Source organism: Abramis brama, assembly GCF_963993115.1.
Source record: "Abramis brama genome assembly, chromosome: 7".
NCBI classification, from domain to species: Eukaryota; Metazoa; Chordata; class Actinopteri; order Cypriniformes; family Leuciscidae; genus Abramis; species Abramis brama.
Window position 1 is genome coordinate 35,425,956 of NC_139969.1, and position 19,027 is coordinate 35,444,982.

At 38.6% G+C, this 19,027-nt stretch overlaps 1 long non-coding RNA gene across 1 annotated transcript; it reads right to left on the bottom strand.

Moving 5' to 3' along the window:
• Window positions 1-5,928: 5,928 nt before the first annotated feature.
• LOC311086705 lies at window positions 5,929-18,126 on the bottom strand. The gene is made up of 3 exons (XR_014607109.1): window positions 18,051-18,126; window positions 7,007-7,165; window positions 5,929-6,810 (listed from the first exon to the last, which is right to left on the bottom strand). It is a non-coding gene; the product is annotated as an uncharacterized lncRNA (long non-coding RNA).
• Between the last annotated feature and the right edge of the window lie 901 nt (window positions 18,127-19,027).

Consider the following 19,027-nt stretch of genomic DNA (forward strand, 5'->3'; position numbering starts at 1 on the left):
AAAGGGCCCTTACAAGGAGAAACTTACTACAAACTCCAAGCAGAGGTATTTAGAGAAGCTGGCTGATATCAAAAACGTCGAACCATACGAGCTGCCTGCAGCAGAATGGAACAGAGACCTAGACTCTTTACCACTTTGCACCTATATGGAAATGGTGAATGACTTGTTTTTTGGCATCAGTTATTACACTATGCAAGAATTCAAAAGCCTGAAATCCTCGGAAAGCTACAAGACATTCTGCTGCGGCTGGGTGCACGACTGGGTCATCTACAAGCCCCCAAACTGTAAAAAAAAACGTTGTACTGGCAAAGGTAATTTGCTTCACCTTTTGTCAAGTCAAGTCACTTTTATTTATATAGTGCTTTTTACAATCCATATTGTTTCAAAGCAGCTTAACAGCTATAACAGGAAAATAACTACGTTTGTTTCTGCTGTACAGTAGCTCTGGATCAAACAGTGATGTCATCGTTCAGTTCAAATAAAATAGTGTCAATGCAGGCAGATCAAAAAATATCATTGAATATTAGGTGAATATTATTTTGTATTTTAATGAGTTTTAATGTGAGGGGTGTAATGTTGTAGGTTTGTGTGTTGGGGACTTCCAGTTCTGGTTATGCTAAGGTTGTTAACGGCGTGAGTGCAGAGGGTCATTAAGGGCGAGAGTGCAAGGTGTAAATGTGATCCAGGCAAGGCTGCATACAAATGGAAATTTGAAGTGTATAACTTGAAAAAAATGTCATATATACATATTACCTCTTGTATTTAACAGGTCATGCATTCACGGGGCCACACCATGGGCCATCCTTACACCATCGGGACAAGTGTGTTCATCCCACTGCACATGCATGGCTGGTGTAGCTGAGTCATGCACCCATGTTGGAGCCCTGCTCTTTATGGTTGATGCCTGTGTCCGGTTGAAGGAAAAGGCCACAGTCACTGATGAACCGGCCTACTGGATGCTGCCAAGCAGCATCGACAAAGTCCATCCAGAGGTAGGCCACAGCATCGACTTCACATCTGCTGCTGCCACACGCAGGTCTCTAAACAGACGCATTGATGGTGAGACCCAGACCAGTCCTGCGTTGAGAACACGTGCGGCCAAAACAACAACACAAACACCCACACCAACACCGGAAGAGCTGAAAACATTCTACAGGGATCTCCATAACACAGGCACAAGATCCGCCATTTTGAGTGTGCTACCAGAATACTGTGAGGAATTTCGAGACCCTATTCTGCACAGTCTCTGGCAAATGTTCGTGGCACTAGCCTTGATAGGAGTGATCTGTCAGCGCTGCAGAAGCACTGCCAGACCATAAGAATCATTGCTGATATGTCAGAGAAACAGGCAGTGCAGATTGAGAGAAGGACGAGGGGACAGCACACCTCGTCACTTTGGTTTGCAGCACGGGTAGGCAGAATCACGGCCTCCTCAATGCATAGTGTTTATGCAACAAACATCAGCTCACTAGCTCTCTCCACCATAAAGAGGGTTTGTTACCCTATGCTCGGGCCAGGAACAGCAACCACCAGTTGGGGTATCAAACAGGAGGAGACAGCGAGGCAGGCATACACCACCCAAACAAAAGAAAAGCACAGAAATCAACAAGTGCAAATTTGGCCTTCCCACAAGTAGGAGCATCACCAGATGCCATTGTGAGTTGCACATGTTGTGGGAAAGGCTGCATTGAAGTTAAATGCCCTGTTCATCAGATGACCACAACTTCTGCCTGCATGTGGTTGATGGACAGGTGCACCTCAAGAAGAACCACCAGTACTACAGCCAGGTCCAGACTCAACTTTTTGTAACAGACAGTGCGTACTGTGACTTTGTAGTGTGGACACTGAAGGACTGTGTGATTCTACGCATAACTCCAGACACTTTTTTTTTTTGGAAGGCTTCAGAAGGCACAGGAGTTCTTCCTGAAGGTGTCTCTCTCTGAACTCGTGGTGCAGTATTTCACAATACCACCTACTTCCCAAGCATTGTTTGGCCCCAGTGTGCTACGGCAACAACAGCCACTGGAAGTGCGTGTAAAGAGGCCAAGAAAGCAGCCTGCCAAAAAAGACAAAGCACCCATGAGAAATAAGTCAGTGTGGTGTCTCTGTGCTGGGCCAGAGAAAGGTCAAATTGGTGGCATGTGACAACCAGAACTGTACACTACAATTGTATCACTTCCATTGTGTGGAGCTTGTGGACACCCCTTCTGCTGACACTCCTTGGTTTTACCCTTCTTGTGTTGATTAGTATATGATTATTGTACATCCATCCACATTACATTAATGCTTTTTTCATTGTGATTTCTTTAGAGCACATTGTGAAAACATTATATTAATACACTGTTCATTGTGAGTTCTCAATAAATACTGTTAAGTCATATAAAGGTGTTTCAAGAATTTATTTCAACTGTCATTTCACAGTAGATTAGATTACACTTTAGTTTAAACAAAACAAAGTCCGCACTCAGACAACACTTTTGCACATATTTGCCAAGGCAAAGCAAACAGTGACAATCTTGTCCAACGCCATTATGTTTTCACCTTCACATTTGAGAAGCTTGTTCACAGTTGAGTGTAAGAATTTAAATTTGTTCTGCACAACACTAATCACCCTCTCCACATGAACTCTGAGATGTGCTATGGCCCTAGTCTCCTCCACATCTTTCGCCTCCAGCTGTGCACGACCCCTAGTGAAAGTAGGTACCTTAACCTCAGCACATCATACCCACACTTTCCCTGATATTAAATCCCCTATCTGCCAGCACAATGTCAGCACAGTACAGTTTGTTGAGGAAACCACTTTGCTCTGTTATATGTTTGTCACAAGCGCACCCACCCCACCCTTCGGATATGAAAGATATTACACCCTGGGGTGTAATCACAATTAGGTATTTCATGGTGTATGCGTGTTTATACTGAGAAAAAGTCTGTGCCCTTCCAAGTACATTTGAGGGTTTTCGATAAAAACCTCAAAACACTCCACAATGGCGGCCAGATTTTTTCCAAACGATTCCACAAACTGGTGTGGCATACTGGCCAATACACTTTCTCTGCTTGGCCAGTACACCAATGGAGACAGCCATGAGTACATCACACTGAGAGTATGGTGAAAGGCGTCACTGGCTGTTGTCCTGTGCACCCAAAACAGATGGCCGAGGTGCTGTATTGGCAGGTCTAGTCTGAGGAGCATAAGAGTCAACAGGACAAGCTGGAAGGGTGAGAGGTTCTTCAAACTACCTTGAGGAAGATATGGCGTGAGACTGAGTAGAAGTGTCTGAAACATTACATAGTTCGGAAGTCCTTTTGTGATGTTCTCTAAAGTGGGGAAAGTTAGTGTAGAGAACCCCTGTGTGGGATAAACACATTACAGCGATACCTTTTCACAGACAAGCTAGCATAATGTCATGAACAAAATCTCAACTAGTTTTGTTAAAAACAACAACATTAATGGCTGGCCATCAAGTATTTTCGAAGAAGCAACAGTTTGATAGATACAGTGCTAAGCATAAGTGAATACACCCGTGCTAAGCATAAGTGAATACACCCATGCTAAAGTTGACTTAAAAAGTGGAATAAAAAAAATCATCTTTTGGAAATTGATCTTAATGCCTAATTCAAAAAATCTGGAAAAATCCAACCTTTAAGGACACCAATTTTCTTTGTGAATGAATAATGTATCGTAAATGAATAAATGTTCTTCCTTAAAATACAATACATAAGTACACCCCTAATGTTAAATAGGAGCAGTTTTTTTTACACAGCAGTGTTTTCCAGGCATTCTAAAATAGTGCGGAATTGCAACAACCTCCTCTGCTACCAACACAAACAATGAACGGTGCTGGCGGGTATCCTCCCAAAATGGCGGAAAGGGGAGGATGCCGTGATCTCTGGGGGCGGGGCACTGTGTCGTGTCGACATCAGTATATGCTTCCAAATATGTATTGTGCCATTACTTATTATACCTGATATTTCATACAACTTGTTTTATCGTAGTTGGATGACTTGGAACACAGCATCACAGATGAGGGTGGAGAAGACAGAGGAGGATGTGTCCGAGTCATCCACCTCCACCTCCCACCACACATCTGGACCATCAACTCCACAAACCTCACTTGAAGCCTCATCATCCCACCAGCATCATCAGGTTTCAATCAATAATCCTGAAAGAGCACATTACAAGCCCAAACAAAAGTTACAAGACAAATCATTAGATGAACTTGAAATGGAGAAAGTAACCATTTTAAAAAATGTGTCTGAAACACTGGTAGATGCCGGTAAGGATGTTGATCAAACATTTTGCAAACAGGTAGTTACTGAGATGAAGCTAATTAAAGGCCCACTGACCAAGATAAGACTCCGTCGCAACATCCTTATGATGTTATATGATGCACATGAAAATGAGGCCAGATTAGCATTACATCCAGACCCCCAGCGAGCTTTTCATGTACCCCCTGTAACACCTCCAGTGAGCTACTTCAGGGCAGTAGAAGAGACATATGACCAGGAAATAAATAGGGTGTAAGTTCAAGAATTGATCCATTTTTGTGTGTGATGTTGCTAGACTGCAGTCACATTGTGTCTTAAATGCTGTTTGTTGTTGGCACTTTGAAAGCTAGTGGTATTTCGCATTTTGTGGAAGGAAAGTGTTATCGTATACAGAAAGGCCTTAAATACTGCTAGATCTGCTTACTTTTCGACTCTCTTAGAAGAGAACAAACACAACCCTAGCTATTTATTTGATACAGTGGCTAAATTCATGAGAAAAAAAGCTGTAGACAATTCCAAACAATTCAAATCAAAAAATTCAAAGCACAGCTGTAATGACTTTACAAATTTCTTTAATTGCAAAATTGATACTATTATAGAGAAAATTATAACCATGCAACCATCTACTACAGTATTGCATCAGACGTTGTGCTATAGACCCCCGGAGGATAAATTCCATTCATTCTTTTCTATAGGAGATGAAGCCTTAACTTGTTAAATCATCAAAATCAACATGTATGTTAAACCCTATACCGACTAATCTACTGAAAGAAATACTTCCAGAAGTTATAAATCCTATTCTTAAAATTATTAATTCATCATTGTCATTAGGATACATACCAAAAACGTTTAAGCTGGCTATTATTAAACCTCTTATTTAAAAAACACAACTTGATCCAAATTACAGACCGATCTCGAATCTACCTTTTCTGTCAAAAAAATACTAGAAAAGGCAGTATCCTCACAACTGTGTTCCTTTTTAGAAAGAAATGGTATCTGCAAGGATTTTGAGTCAGGATTTAGACAGTATCATTGTACTGATACTGCTCTCATTAGAGTTACAAATAATTTGTTCTTATAATCTGATCGTGGTTGTTTCTCTCTATTCATGTTACTGGATCTTAGTGCTGCATTAGATACTATCGACCACAACATTCTCTTGAACAGACTCAAAAATTATATTGGCATTAATAGAATTGCATTGGCATGGTTCAAATCATACTTATCTGACATTACTCATTTTTTAGCAGTTAACGAAGAGGTGTCATAACGATCACAAGTTCAGTATGGAATACCCCAAGGCTCAGTAATAGGACCATTGCTTTTCACCCTGTTTGTGTCCAACTAGTAAATAGTAAAACAAAGTCAATACAGCCCAATGCTGGGTAGCCCAAATTACCCAAATTGGTTTGTTTTTCACCCAGCATTTTTTAGTGTAAGGTGACAGCATAGAGTAAAATAACCATATAATTATATATTTATACCTAACATTTAAACCTTCAAACCATTTTTAAAGAAAAGGCATGATCATAAGTGATTTTGTATTTTATATCTAATTGCCCTGAACAAAACAGCAGATGGGCTGAATAAAAATGCACTCTGACAGTAGGTGACATTAAAACAGCAGAAAGAGAGCGGTTACCCCAGTACACAAAGCAGAACTGCACTTATGAACATACTTTATTTTAAACTTTATTCAGCATTATTCAGAGGTATGAAGAAAAGAAAACACCACTGAAACTTTTCTCAAGACAGTCAATTCCCACATTTATATAAAACACCCCCTTCCAAATAATTATAATACTAAATTGCTTTATAATTGTACTGACATTCCATTTAATTTTGGACAATGCTTCTTTTTGTGAATCCGTGCAACTTTGGAATGGCCGAATCTCTTGCCACATTGATGGCACTGATACGGCTTCTCTCCAGTGTGAATTCTCTCATGTCCTTGAAGGCCTCCCAACTGTTTGAAACTCTTTCCACAGTATGAACACTTGTAAGGTCTTTCTCCAGTGTGGATCCTTCGGTGCACTTTCAACTGAGTGGCTGTAGTAAAGGCTTTACCACAATCAGAGCACAAATATTCTTTCAGACCAGCGTGTATTTTCTCATGGTCTTTAAATTGTCCCAGCCATGAAAACACCTTTCCACAAACAGAACACAAGTAAGGCTTCTCTTTTGTGTGAACTTTCATGTGGTCCTTTAGGTCCGATTCCTTAACAAATTTCTTATCGCACTGATCACAATCAAATGGCTTTTCTCCAGAGTGAATGAGCTTATGAACTCTGAGACTATTTGACCATTTGAAACTCTTTTCACACTGATCACATGTGAACGGCTTCTCTTCAGTGTGTATTTGCATGTGAATTTTAAGGTTTTTATAGCTCTTTCCACATTGAGGGCAGGTAAAAGATGTTTTGGCTTCTGCTCTTTGAGGTAGTTCTTGTCCTTTTTTTTCTCCTGTTCTGGCATCATGAAGATCCTGAATCTGATGTTTATTCTCCATTTCATTAAATTCTTCACTTTCCTCTTTCATTAAGTCTAAAATGAAAATATAATTCATTTAGATGTGATTTTCAAATATCACTTCTGTTTGTTCTTGGCTTATAAACAATGCCTTTAATGCCTTTATCTTTCACAACACCCGGGATCCTACGGTTCTGTTAATCTGACAGAAAATGAGTTACATTATTTTTTTTCAACAGACATTAATGAAGAATCAAAAATGGACACCAACCTCCTTGTTCCTCAGTATCTTCATCTTTCACTCTGCATGCTTCTCCATCTTTACAACAGCTTTCAGTTGTTACACCTACAGCCAGACTGAATCCAAGTTTGATAAATTGCAGTGGGAATGGCTTGAGCAGTAATTGCTATGAGGTATGGAGGACCAGATCTGAAAAAAAAAAAAAAAAACGATTACAATATACATTACTTCATTCAATTAATTCCATTTTTATTCAGTGATTCAGCATAAATGAAACACATTTTAAAGATTCTTAAATGAAACCACTGTGTCTGACACTGGATACAAAATGAAGAGCTATAATAAAGTAATTGTAACATTTGGGTGTGTATGGAGGTAGATTTGTCTAAAATATTATTCACGCAAAAAACATGATTCTTACATGCGTAGACAGTTTCACATGCATGAAACCTAATTCACGTACACACAAAAAAAAAATTCACTTGCGTGAAAAAAAATATATTCACAAAAAGCAATTCACATGCGCAAAATAAAATTATATATTCGTAAAATATATTTCACAAATGCAAAACACAATTCGTAGATATACAACTGTGCACAAAAACCTTTGAATGTTTAAAATGTACAAGTTTATCCTTAAATGTGAACGTGCAAATCGTCATTCACGTGTGTGAATCGCCTTGGATGTGTGTGTGTGTTTTTGAGACTTTCTTGGCAGCGCAATCCTCCTACACATGAGTCGTACTCTTTAGCCAATCAGATTTAAGCTTATCAATTGACCAATCAGTATCACGTGAGGGCGGGCCTACCTGCATGTTACGTCATCAGCTTTCGACCAGTTCATGGCTGAGCAGAGGTATGTGCAGTTGAACGGTTCATTTGTGTGTTTACTGAAGTTAAGAAGTTCGAGATCAGTTGAAGCAATAGTTTATGAACTATTAACTGATGTAAGCAAGTGCTGTGGTAATCAGATGTCTCATATCGTGTCAAAAATGAAGAAGAATGACGCTTGTTTTGTTGTATTTTAGCCGCAGGTACAGACAGCTCTCACAGCTTCAACAATCACGCTAATGACTGCAAAACAATCATCTGTGGCCAATACCCACCCTATCTCTCTTAGCACTGTGCTGGATGAGGTATCTGGACTGAAGAGTTAGCTGTTTGAGAAATATCAGAGGATAGATCGGTTGAAAATAGAAATTAAGGTTGAAGGAGTCCAAATTGGCCTGTGTGAGGTAGAATTTCATGGGGCGCTGGTATCTGGACTGAAGAGTTAAGGGGCGGTCACGCTACACTTTTCCGTCCATTGACTTTCATGTGTACGCGTGCAAATGCGTCAAACCTCAAACGCAAGCTCATGCGAAAAGTTTTGTATTTCACTATGTTCAAAAGTTTAAGTTTGGTGAACTCTGACCAGCGAAATCACATCACGTTAAGACGTTTGATCAGTAGATCTCTTGGCTGAATTATAAGAACGATATCTGCAGTAAAGTCGAGTAGATTGTAGGTATATTTTACATTTTTGACTATTTGTGATGTATTGAATTCATGTTTATAAAAATCATATCATGACTGTTGCAATGTCCAAATTTACGCATGTTCAAAGACTAGTGTAACCGCGGCTTTAGCTGCTTGAGAAATATCCGAGTAAACGGGAGTTGTATTGCTGTGAACGGCTAAAGGAGGGGTAGAGGAATGGATGTTGGGATGAAAGGATGTATGTGAGTGGGGTTTCTGAGCAAATTGCACAGAGAGTACAGAGAGAAAAAGAATGATGAAATTATTACAGTAAGATCAGATGGAGTGAGTGCTGGTGGAAATACAACTTGTCTGAGGCTGTTGTGGAGGAGAATGTCTCGTGAGGTCACGGGTGACGGAGAGTGGCATGCTTGCAGTTGCCGGAAGCGATGAAGGCTCAGAGTTTGTTTTGACAGAAGTTTTGGTGGATTCTGCATACAGTTGGAATAATCACTATTTGTTATCTGAACAATTGAGAGGATGGGTTTGCTTTTAAGAGTGTGTTAAAGGTGAGGATCTGGTAGACGCGCAGCGGGAGCACTGAGGAGGGTTATCGGGAATCGAGTGCCCGGGGAGGCGGCTGGCGAGGAGAATGAGGAAGCCGGGTTCCACGTCTACTATAAGTATGGCGATCTCGGTTCATGGGTCTTGAATGTGGAGAAGAGGAAGCCTAGGAACGAGTCGAGTTGAAGAGATTTCTTAAGATGTGTTTGGGCGAGAATGCTCGCGGGCTGAGGAATGTGCACGACGGAACACAAGTGTTGGGATGTGTGACTGTGGTCGGAATGATGAGAGATGATCCTCGATGGAGTGTAATTAAGATCGAACAGATAGTTGTCTGAATTGGGTGAGTTAATCTTTATCTTAGAATCCATTGTGAGTGAACTTCGAGAAAATGAGGCAAACAGTACTGTAAAGGGGACTAACCCCAGTCCCGAACCTTCGTAACTCGCAAACTCCCTTTATTTTTGGTTTCCAGTGAAGGATCCAGCGTGTTGTAGGCAGTGGCTAAAGGCTGCAAAGAATTTTAAATATGGAGAAAACACCGCAATGGAAAATCTGAACAAGGGGGGAAAAACTGAAAGAAACTTGAATTTTGAAAGAAGAGGAACAGGGAGCACCTTCTGCCCAGCTGTCCAAAGCAAAATGCCGTTGATTGCAGGTAAGAAGGCTGTTGCCATTGTGTTCCATTTTACCACAATGCACTGAAAAAAATATTCTGTGGTGAAGTAAATGCTACAGAATTAAACAAATGTAATTTCTACATGAAAAAGGTTCAGGCAAGAATTTAAAAAAATAAAGTAAATCCTATATTAGTACTCAATTCAAGCTTGTAGAAATTAAAGCGTAAATATCAACAATATAAATTAAGTAAAACCTACTCAACTTTTCTCATACTGGTGTTCCCATCATGCACTTGGGCATGAATAATTAATTTAATTTAATTAATTTTTCAGCGTTTTCCAGCTGTATTTACACCGTTCTATAATTGCTTTTGTTGTCAGGTTTGGTAACTTGCCATTTTGTGACATCTGAAGTTACATACATTATTTCGCCAATAGATGGCGGCAAAGACCATCTTTATGAGTGAGTCAGTCAGTAGAGAAGACTTTTACATTGAAAGGAATCAAACTTGTGAACACAGAGAAGGAAGACACAACTGACAGATGACTAGGGCACGGAAAAAACCCTTAACTGTTAAAAGGACAAGATATCGCAGCGGACATTCAGACAGATTTTTTTTTATTGTGAATATGACTGACCTGAAGGAAAATGCTATATCTACTGTAAATGCAGGTACACTCACTCACTTACTCGATCTCTCACAATACTCTACTATAGCTTCAATGAACAATATCAATGAGATAAAACATGTGTTTAAGTTACTAAGAGTGGTTGCTAGGGGTGTTGTGTAGTGATGCATAGAACAGTTGGGTGAAGCGGTCATAGCCGTGTTTTATCGTGAATAAAGCACAGCTATTGACCAATCAGAATCAAGGATTGGAACTAACCGTTTTATAAGTGAAATTAAATATAATTAAGTAATACGGTACGGGATGAGACAATACCGTCTATATCGATATGGTTTGATTGCGACCCTCCCCCGCTCATGCACGCAAACCGGACCACTACCACTCCATCACACAAGTTCGCCTGACATGGAGGAAAACACAGCGACGACGATCAGACCATCAAAAGACGATCTGGTTAGTAAAAAGAAAAGCACTGGTTCATTTATTTGGAGATGTTTCGGATTTAAAAGATCCGATGAGCAGCAAAACCAAGCCATCTGTAAAGAATGCCATAAAACGATCATGTCAAAAAGTGGAAGCACATCAAATCTCTTCCACCACTTACAACGTCACCATAAAGTACAGTACGATGAGTGTTTAAAACTTTGCACTTCGTCTGCTACAACCTCAGCCACGAAGACTAAGAAGCCCGAAAAGTTTTCTGTCCCAAAACAAAGCTCGTTGGAAGCTTCTTTTACCCGCAGTGTGCCTTACGAAAAGAAAAGTTCCAGATGGTGCGATATAAGTAAGGCGGTAAGCTTTCCACATCGCAAAAGATATGGTTCCTGTTGCAAAAGTGGAACAGGACGGTTTTAAAATGCTGCTAAAAACCATTGACCCCAGATACCAGTTACCCAGTCGCAAGTACTTTGCAACTAAAGCTCTGCCAGAAATGTACATGGAGGTCAGACGAAAGCTTTCCAACCGGCTCGCAAAAGTCACTCATTTTGTGCTGACAACTGATATATGGTCAAGCAGGACATGCAAGCCATATATGAGTTTGACAATACATTTTACTGAAGACTGGGAAATGAAAACTGTGTCTCCAGACCAGCTATTTTCCCCAAGACCACACCGGGGAGCATATAGCTGAAGCCCTGCAAGATGCACTTACAAACTGGAAGCTCAACGAAAAGGGACTGGTTGCTATAACGACCGACAATGGCAGCAACGTTATCAAAGTGGTGGAACTGCAGAAGTGGCTGAGGATGCAGTGCTTTGGTCACCGACTTCATCTGGCCATTGGTAAGTGCTAAGTTTGTATTTGATTCGGGAAATTTTTTTTTGAACTTGTGAAGCATATTGTGCTTAGTAAAATAATTGTTTGCAGTAGAAACTGCTCAGTATGCCTAACCGGTATAACAAAAAAATATTTGAAATGTTAAAGCAACATTTAAACATGTAGTAGTTTTATCACACAAATCTATATTAAACACAGGTGATGATCTTCCTATTAAAAAAAAAAAAAAAAAAGTAAAGCAACCTCTCACTTGCATATCTCTGATGTTTTCACTACTTTGTTAAATCAGATGTACAAATGTAAATGTGTGACTACAAATGCACACACAACTGCTGTAATTGTTGTTTATAAACTGCTGTATAGCTCAATTAGTTATACATTATTTGACCATAACATTACTATAGTTGATATAGATTGGTGTGCATTTCATACTTAGCTCCAATGTTTGGTTGTTATTTTTTATTTTTCATTTTATTCATTTATTTCTTTTGTTTTAAGGGCATGGCATGAATGACAACCGCATCACCCAGGCCATTTCTCTGTGTAAGAAAGTTGTCAGCAGCTTCTCCTATAGCTGGAGGAAGAGGAGAGAGCTTGCTGAAGTCCAGCTGGGTCTGCCAGCTCACCAGCTCATCACTGAGTCAGCCACACGTTGGGGATCACGGCAGGAAATGACTGAGAGGTTCCTGGAGCAGCAGGGAGCAATTACAAAAGTCTTGTCTGTAGACAAAAAGTCCAGACATCTTGCTCCTACATGGCAGGACATTGAGGTCCTGGAGTCAATCCAAAAGGCTCTGAAACCCCTTCAGGACTTCACAGATGCTCTGTCAGGTGAGGAGTATGTCACCATCTCATATGTCAGACCTGTACTTCACCTTTTCAACACAAGTCTCCTGGCACATGAAGAGGGTGACAGCGAGCTGTGCAAATCAATCAAGACCTGCATTGTTGATTATCTTAATGCCAAGTATGCTGACCCAAGTAAGTGACCTGTTGGACATGGCCTCACTTGTGGATGCACGGTTCAGGGACAAATACACAAGAAGTGAAAAGATCAATGCAGTGAAAAAACAAGCTGTCTTAGAGGCAGAATCTTTGCTGGCCGATCATGGCCAGCTTTGCCCACTGTGGCTATGCCCACAGACCAAGCAGAAATAATACCACCAGCAAAGAAGAAGTCACTGGCTAGCTTCTTCAAGCAGAGCACAGCAACCACAATTAGCACAGCACTGACAAGGAGGGAGGCAATTGAAGCAGAACTTTCAAGCTACTTGCAGTCAGTTAATGCAGAGAGTGACACCGATCCTCTCAAATGGTGGAAGGAACATGAAACGCTCTTTCCAGCACTGAGCCACCTGGCAAATAAGAATCTTCTGGTACCAGCCACCAGTTCCCCTTCTGAAAGGGTTTTCAGTTGCAGTGGTAACACTGTTACCTGCCACAGGGCATCTCTAAAGCCTGAAGCTGTTGATAGGCTAGTTTTCCTTGCACAAAATCTTTAAGTGATATATACTATAAAATACTTTGTTTAGTAAAGAATGTTCTACCTCAAATAACCTACTTGTTCTGACTAAGTAGTTGTTTTCTACTGTTCTGTTTACATTATTTGCACATCAGAGCTGTGTATTTAGTTAAACAGGAGGAATTGTACTCCATTTAATTTAATCAGCTGTTTTTGCACATTTCCAGAGATAGATCTATGTTAGTTATGTAATATAGATTTTTTATTTATTTTTTATTCACAGGTTTATATGTTGTGCAGCTGTATAATTTCAAGGAGGAAAATCCTGTTTTGCATGTTATTTTGATCATAACTGCTTTAATAAAGGTGATTGTGACATTTCACATAAGGCTTTGACTTGCAAGTAAACATTTATTCCACTTTGTAGAAAATACCGAGATATATATCGTATATCGCTATTTATCCCAAAAATACTGAGATATGAATTTTGGTCAATTTCGCCCAGCCCTAGTAATGAGTCAATAGTAAGTAGATTTTACGTGATAATAACAGGTAAGTTGTACAGAGCAGTAGCAGTAGAAATGTACTTAAAATGTGTTAGTGCAAATTGTTACGAGGAGTAAATCCTATAAGTAAATCTTCTCAGTGTGCTATTTAAAGAGTAGACAAAGTATGATACAATTTTCAGTGATAAAACCACTCTAAATCCCGGTCTTGTGTTGTATGTCTCAATAATCAGTCTTTGATATTGTTTTATCAACTTTATGAACAACTCTTAACTACATGTTCACTCACGTAACTATCACGACATCTTGTTCTCACCCTAGTTCTTGTGATATCACTACACTACACCCGGTTCACACTGCCAGTGGCACGCAGCAACAAAGCGACATGATCGCATATTTTTCAATGGAGAGCTGGCGATTTCCGGCGGCATGAGCGACAGTGGCCGTTGGCGACAGGTTGAGATAGGTTTAACTTTATACAACTGAAGGGTGACTTTCGAGAGCGACAACCAACAGGAGTGAAGCCAGTGTCTTCATATTTCAAGCAATTCAAAACCATTGTGGTGAACAGTGCTCATCTGAAGTGTCTCAGTTTAAGGAAATAATCCATTATTTATCGGCTTTAACATATTGGCCAAATTTACTTATCGGGCCGATAACGATAACGATAACATTTAAAATGAACATATATCTGCTGATAACGATATATTGGCCCTCCCTAATCAATATCTAATGAATGTTTGAATAAATCTGTAATGTTTTTATGACAGCCACCATTTAAATGTTTATATTTAAAAAAACTAGTATAAATATTATTGTCAAGTCACAAGTTTACAATGCAGATTGTTTCAAAGCAGTGTTACAGTGATATCAGGAAAATAATGCAACAAAGTTTGTTTCTGCTGTACTGCAGATCTAGAAGAAAATAGCATCATAGTCCAGCTTAAGTAAGTTCAGTGTTGATTCATTTTTGTTGTAAAAAATACATTATTAATTTAGTTCATTGATCTATACAGCAGCTCTGGAGAAAACAGTGATGCCATTGTCCAGCTCAGTTCAGTTCTCATCCAATAGTCTCAGTGCAGTCAGATCAATAATATTGTTGAATATTAAGTTTCCCCAACTAAGCAAGCCAGAGGCGACAGTGGCAAGGAACCCAAACTCCATCAAGTGACAGAATGGAGGAAAAAAAGCTTGGGAGAAACCAGGCTCAGTCTGGGGGGCCAGCTCTCTTCTGGCCAACATGTCATTAAAAAATACAAATTATTACAACACTATTATAATAAAAACTCGTTTTGTGTAATTTAAATGCAAGTAGACAAATTTTTATATTTTAGTATACCAACTGGGGTTCCCTGTATTAGTTGAGAGATATTTTTCCATGAGAATACTTTCCATGTACTGTACCCGATACACACCCCAATTAATCAATATCAAATCAGAATTTAATCGTATCACAAGCTTATGAAATCGAAATCAAATCGAATCGTAAAATTTGTGTCAATACCCAGACCTAAACACGGCTCACTCCAGACAATGTGGTCACCAAAGCAGCTTCCTGGCATTTGGCATCTGCTATTTTGACCAAGTAATATTACAGCAATATTGCCAATATTATCCAAACTACCATAGAGAGTTTTTATGCTTGGAAGGCTGATTCTCAGAGCTCTCTTGAGGTGTTGCAATGTCCACTTATAGGCGTTTTTGGGCTTGTTGTTTGGGTTTGGCTCATTAAGCAATCCAGTTTATAGAATTAATAAAGGGGGCAATTGCGAGTATTCATTTATTTTATCTTATTTTCTAAATAAAGCATTGCAAACTATGGGCTTGTTCTTGTTTGCTGTTTTTAATAGCAAATTTAAATATGTCAATACACTGCATATAATTTTATAAATACATTTTTTAATTCGTAGAATGAGGTCATCACTCCCATAAATTACTGAACTGTGAACAGAACAGGATTAAGACTGAAAGGTGAATTTAGCTGCGGTAGGTATGTGGCCCTAAAGGTGTGTTGCCGTTTGAATGAAGCGACTTGCCGCCACCTGGTGGTTTTAGCCTTTTTATTTAAAGTATAATTTAATTTTAACAAAAATAACCTCATATTTCAATCATCAATGTACAGTAGTCAACATATGAAGTGGATCAAAACCTTTAATCAAAGTTACATGAATTTTGAACAATACCCGTTCTTGTCTAAGGACAACTTTAATTTACTTTTTTGATCCACTTCTACTGTATCTCTCACGTGCCATTTCTGCAGTGCAAATATGTTATATATATATATATATATATATATATATATATATATATATATATATATATATATATGCTAATTTAATTTAATTGGTAACAGCCTTTATTTATCTAATTTAATTTATTAAGTTAATGTAAGAATTTGACATAAAAGATGATGCATGTATACAAGGATAAAAAAAATGCCATTAAAGGTAAAATACTTTTTTTTTTTTTTTATCAACTGAAAGTGGCAAATAATGAAAAAGTAATTTCCGGTCATTGCTGTGTTATGACCAACTCACAGAAAATAAAAATCTTCAGAAGTCAGCCCTCCATGACAGCCAAGATACCACAAAAAAAATACCAATTTATTGTTATCAACAAATTTTTTTTTGTCAATATTGCAACCACTGTAGAGTCTGCAGAGTTTGAAATTCAGAATTCTTTAGACTACAAAATGCAATATTGCATGTCACTCTTTAATTCAGCTGAAACGGACCTCCTGTCCAAAATTCGTTTTTGTTTCTTCATAGTGACTTTTTTTTATGTGTATAGCTCCAAACGCTGGTAACTTACAAGACTGAAAGCAGTGTTATTCAGTGTTATGACCTGCTAGATTTGTGAATTTTTTCACAGCAAAGCCTTTTACTTTGTCAACCTCTTGGTAACTGCTAGTCAGGAAAAATAGGTGTTCTTCATGTTTTAATGTCTATTTAAGTTGTGAAGACTTTCACAATCACAAACTGTCGCATTTCAGTGTTTCTCACGGTCCCATTTTTCTTGTGCAATAATGACATACAGCAAACTGGGCATCTAGTTGGGTCATATATGGCTCAAAAAGACTATTGTGATTTGTGAAAAGTTTACAGTGCAGTTTTGGACAGTTAACCCTTCCCTGAGTGCCTAACTTCACAACTTTTTATGTTTTGTTTTGTTTTGTTTTTTTAGAAATTTGCTTCAGAGTTGCTATGAAAAAAATAAATTCAGACCGGAGTTATGAGATTTTCCGTTTCTGTGAGTGGAGTTTCCCAGAGATGCGCTCACTGAAATACATTTAATGAAATAATTCACAGAGGTAATAGTTTTATCACCACAAGAACTTAGGCTATGTTTACAATGAAAGCGTTTACCTTCTTGTTGCAGTTTAGAATGTTTTATTAGTATGCTCATTTTGTGCATGATTGAATGACAGAGATCACATCGTGTTACTGTTTTTGGTGTAATAGTCTACATATTTTCTGCTATTGGAAATTAATATAATCTAGCTGAAATCATACAGTTCATGACACTGAACTTATGATACAGTACTACACGATACTTTAAGCCAAAATAAATTAGAGTTTCATTTTATTTATTATTGCTTCTAAGAAATATGGTAAAAAGTTAAAAATGTTTCGTTGATTAAAATGCTAAATTTGGTATTACATCGGGGTGGACTTGAATAGGCTTGGACTTGGTCCTGATCCTGATCCCTAATGCACAGGGCAATGCTGATACCAGAATAAAAAATATGCATGATTCTGAAGCTGAAAATAAAGAGATTGTGTTAGACACATATGCTTGCACACATTATTATTTAAAATAATGCAGGCCATTTTTGTACTGGTAAAATCAGACATTTGGCATTATCAGGACCCACAAATATACATTATATTAAACAACACTACATAGTAGTTTAATGTAGTACTGAAACTCTTTCATTTTTTCTCACCCTCTCATGCAGTACATTCACACTTTCAATGCACTGGGATGCATTATAGATCTAGAAGAAATAATGGCAAACAATGAAACTTCAGCAACATGTTTCAGAGGTGTAATGAGAACACATGGATCCTCACACCAGTATAGGTTACAAAAATATTATGTCTACAGATACATTCAAACAGGTTTATTCCAGTTGTTATAGGCAGTGATGTATTCAATAAAGGATAACAAGTCCCAAACTCACAGTTTTAAAACATCACAATGTACAAACATTAGCACTTAACTGAAAGAAAGTTACACGAAGTGATGCCTGTCATTCAATTATGCAGGACTCCACAAAATGAGCAATAAACCTTTATAAACTGCAACGAGAAGGTAAACATTTTCATTGTAAAGCATAATTTCGCGAGGCGCTGAAACTATACTTTTATAAAATAATTAATTAAACGTTCTGATACACAAAGAGCGCACATCTGGAAAACTCATGAATATGCGATTTCCAGGCAGCACTGAATCCATTTCAGAGACAACTTAACTAACGTTATAAGACATTAAAATTGCTCCCAAGAAACAATGAGAACAATAACTTAATTTAACTACAACCAGCACTTACAAAAAAAGACCACAGGGTTGAAGAGTTCGAGGAGTTGTTGTTGTTGTCGTTCTTCTTCTTCTCGGTTGGTAAAGACACTTAAGTTGAATTACCGCCCCCTACTGAACTGTAGTGTAGAGCTTGGACTAATCTGTAAAAATATGATGAATTGAGGGTCATATTTTTTCATATCATATGAACTAGGGTCCTTTGCACCATGACCTCGAGCCAAACACCCCCCCAGAAGCTTTTTTTCCCTTGGTCGAACATTACTAAAGTTAGAGCTTATTTAGAGATATCAGCCGAATAGCTTAGTGCAGGCGCTAATGGATCCAAGGTTGTATCTCTAAAAGCTATTAAAAAAAAGCCTGTAAAAGTCCTGGCACTAATATTTTGTTGGTAGGTCAGTTTGCAACAGTTATTAGTTAAGTTGTCAACAATTCTGAAAACTACCAACTAGTATTAGTTGGTACTACCAACAAAATATTGGTGCATTCCTGGGGTTGGCTCGAGGTCATGGTGCAGAGGACCCTAGTTTGAAATTACTCCGAACCATTCCTTTAAATATCTCTCTATCGGCTGAGACTCTCGTTTACGGCCATACCACTTTGAGAACGCCCGATCTCGTCTGATCCCGGAAGCTAATTTAGGTTAGTACTGATTTCTCCCAAGTTTTTTTTCTCCATTCTGTCACTGATGGAGTTTGGGTTACTTGCCACTGTCGCCTTTTTCCACCTTTCTTCAACTTTGTTGCCATTGGCTTTTGGCTTGCTTAGTTGGGGACATTAAATTTAATATTTAATTTAATATTCAACAATAATATTGATCTGCCTGCATTGACACCATTATATGAGAACTGAACTGAGCTGGACGATGACATCGCGGTTTTCTCCAGCGCGGCTATATGTATAAATTAACTAAATTAAAGGGTTAGTTCACCCAAAAATGAAAATTCTGTCAGTAATTACTCACCCTCATGTTGTTCCAACCCTGTAAGA